The sequence below is a fragment of the Palaemon carinicauda genome, chromosome 35, assembly GCF_036898095.1.
Source record: "Palaemon carinicauda isolate YSFRI2023 chromosome 35, ASM3689809v2, whole genome shotgun sequence".
NCBI lineage: Eukaryota > Metazoa > Arthropoda > Malacostraca > Decapoda > Palaemonidae > Palaemon > Palaemon carinicauda.
In genome coordinates, this window is record NC_090759.1 from 54,941,519 (window position 1) to 54,945,482 (window position 3,964).

Sequence of the window (3,964 nt, forward strand, 5' to 3'; positions counted from 1 at the left end):
ATATATATATATATATATATATATATGTATGTATATATATTCATTACTACAAGCCAAACTAAAGCCCTGATAGGAAAAGCATAATGCTAAGAACCCAAGGGCTCCAACAAGGAAAGTAGCCGAGTCAGGAAAGGAAATAAGAGAATAGCAATTAAATTTTATGTAAGTAATGAGTATAAAATCTTTTAAGATCAGAACCACCGTTACAATAAATTAGTCATATACAAACAATAAACGAGACTCATGTCAATATGTTTAACAGGAAAGAATTTACAAAAAAATTGATATTCTGAAGTTCCATCGTTTCAACCGTCAGATTAAGAAGATCATTCCATAATCTGGTCAGAGCTAGAATAAAACTTCTAGGATACTATGTAGTATTGGGTCTTACGATGGAGAAGGTATGACTGTTAGAATTAACTGCATACCTAGTACTACGTACATGATGTTACAGTCTCGGGAGATCTAATTGCAAGGGATCTGAATTATGAAAAACCTTACCCAACATGCATAAAAAACTAATTGAGCGACGGTGCTGCAAATTAATATGTAGATCAGGAATAAGAAATTTGATCGACAGCAAGTTTTTGTCCAACAAATTAAGACGAGAGTCGGTAGTTGGAAACCAGACAGGAGAACAATACAGAATGAAAGAATAAAAAAAAATCTTCAGAATGGATAGATCACCGAAATCTTGAAAGGTTTTCGTAATAAGCCAATTTTTGGTGCATTTGAAGAAGAAACATACCGAATGTGTTTCTCAAAAGAGAATTTGCAATCAAGAATCACACCTAGAATTTTAAAGGAATTGTATATAGTTAAAAAAAACATTGTTCATGCAAAGATCTAGATGTTGAGGAGCTGTTGTCGTCGGCCTACTTACAATAGTACCTTGAGTTTTGTTGAAGCTCTGCTCCATGCCCCATAATTTGAACAATGCACTAATTATAGCGAGATATGTTAATGATTAAGCATCTAAAAGGTCTTGAATTGATGCAAAGAGAGCAGCATAACCTACATATACGAGCTTGTTTTCTAGGCCAAATATAAGTCATGCGTATATAGTATGAAAAGTAATGGGCCATGAACACTACCCTGAGTAACAACAGACATTACATTCCCATAGTCACTATGGGGCCCATTAACAACTATTTGGTGCAATATCTATCACACACACACACACACACACACACACACACACACATATATATATATATATATATATATATATATATATATATATATATATATATATATATATGTGTGTGTGTGTGTGTGTGTGTGTGTGTGTGTGTGTGTGTGTGTGTGTGTGTGTGTGTACGAGTAACTGTTTGTTATTATAAACCTTTACTAAATACAAAACTAAAGCCATACGAAAAAATATAAGCTTTCCTCAAAACAGATTATATTAAAGTTCAAAAATATTCACCAACTTATCATTTTCATCAAAATTTCTATAAAAATGCTTTCCCTACCTACTAAGCACGAGACGCTCTCGATGCTGAATGACATTCATTTATATATTCAAGATTCCTCCACCTTCATGAGTCAGTTGCTGAACCTCAGAAGTCAGAACCGAAAACTTCAGAAATCACGTAATGCAACACAAATCATTGGGACATAATGATAAAAGCCCTTTTGCAGCTCCGGGACTCAGCAATGTAACCTGCTACATGCCATTAAAGCTCCATGTGGTATATAGCCATAAAAGCTTAATTAAACTCGTGATGTAATATGACAACAGTTCGGAACAACAGAAGTCTATAAAAATGTGGAAAGAATTGGCAACGAGGCTGAGAAAGGGGGAGACCATTGACAAGTAGGGTATGGTACTTCTGGAGGCTGAAACTGAAAAGATGAAATGGATTGCAGTGCTGACACGTCTTACTGCAATTGTGCTTAATTTGGCACTAAGAGGGCACAAAAAAAAAATTATTCTTGCCATCAAACGGCAGTTTTATTAATGAAGTGTAACTGATGGCAAAATTTAATCCTATAATGCAAGAGCACATTACCTGTGTCCAAAACGGGACCTTCAGTGGCCAGCTGTGAATAAGGTTATGTCACTTGAGGGGATGATCCATATAGTGGAACATTTCATGGGATTTTTAGAGGTAGAGGAATCAACTGACCAACATTTTCCATCTCTGATTCTGAAGAAACAGGATGCGTAAAAAGTTCCTTTCATGGACTGTACAGGACAATCTTATGACTATGGGGCCAACAGGAGTGGAAAATCGGAGATCTCTATTTCTTTAACGTGGGGATCATTCTCTAAATTTGGTTGTGGCTGATGCTGCTAAGGATTCTACTGATGCCTCAGGCATACTGCAGAAGATTTACAACTCTTTTTCAGCCTCTACATCATGGGCCATTCTGAAAAGAAAAAAACTGTGAACATTACATTGGAGATGTAGTTTGATACAAGATGGGAAAGTAAGCTCAAGCGTCTGGAGCCCCCTGAGATATAAAGCAGCTGCGATGAGAGATGCATTAATCAAGGGGAGGGACCAAACGAAAGACTCAGTAATAAAGATTCAGGGCCAAACTTTGCTATAGGAGCTTGGGTTATGCACCTTTACCATTTGTTCAGTTGTGTGGTATGACTTGTGCCACATTCAGCAAGAACACGTTGATGCAGTCTCCTAACATGCAGTTGATGTAATAAATCTCCTAGAAAAAAAAAAAAAAGTTTTCCACAACTATAGGGATACAGGTTTTGTAGCTGCGTAAATGGTAGCCAGAGATGAATATATAAATAACTGAATGGGGAGGCTGTAATAAAAAGAGGTCGAGGTCCATAAAGCAGCACTACTATGAATCATTTGATCAGCCCTTGACCGAAGCTTTGAAGAACTTGGGGATGACCTTCTTTAATGCAATGGTTGAGTCTGCAACATTAGCCATTCAAGAAGGATTTTCTAAGTTTGAAGTGTGGAGTGCTGACACACTTCCAAACTCACACATTCGAGGAGCAGACAGAACAGTGTGAGAATCTATGTACTACACTACATTTTCAGGGACATTCTGTCTTGGATGGCAGAGAGCTTGCATGACTTGCCATCAAAAACCATGTCCTTGCTTGAGCTACTAACATTAATTTATGAAAGAGAGATCTCTGAAATATATCCAAATATGAATTGGTAATGTTCTTCCATTCACAGTTACTGAGGCAGAAAGACCACCTTTTCAAAACTCAAACTCATCACATTCTACCGAAGATCAACAATGTCACAGGAGCGCCTTAGCGGTCTGGCCATCTCAGTATAAACCACACCATAACTGAGCAAATATCCTTTATTGAGGCAATTGATGACTTAGAATCAAGGAATTTTAGAAAAGCTAGGGTTTAAATGGCAGTTATGTTGTGGTGCAATAATCATGCAATACATAAATTTTTGTTCAAACTGTAGAAAAATAAAAGTAGTTTCATAAAAAGGTATTTTGTGAAAAGTCAAATTTTTTGAAGCAGTTGTGCTGTAGTGCATTTTTTTATTTTTTCAAAGTATAGCAAAATAAAATTAGTTTAATGAATATTCATAGTGAAAAAAGTCCTAACTTTTAGAAGGCAATTGTCCGGTAGTGGAATTTATTTATTTTTTCTTCCAAGTGTAGTAAAATGAAATAAGTTTGTTAAAGAGGTATTTTGTGGAAGAATTCTAGGCTTCAGCTGGCAATTGTGTTGTACAGTAATTTATTTTTTTCTCAATGAGTAGCAAAATCAAATTTGTTTAATATGTGTTTTGTGCAAAAAAAAAAAAAAAAAAAAAAAAAAAAAATTTCTGTCCTTATTAATGGAGGATTTAAACTTGTGTTTGGGAACGGGAACAGAGCAGGGTGAGGGAGGGGACGCAGAAAGTAAGGTTCGCCCAGGGCGTCATGGAAGTTAGGACCACCACTGCGTTCAAAACCCCAAAGACAGCCTGATATCACACCAAGCTTCAAGAAAGCCAATTATATAACA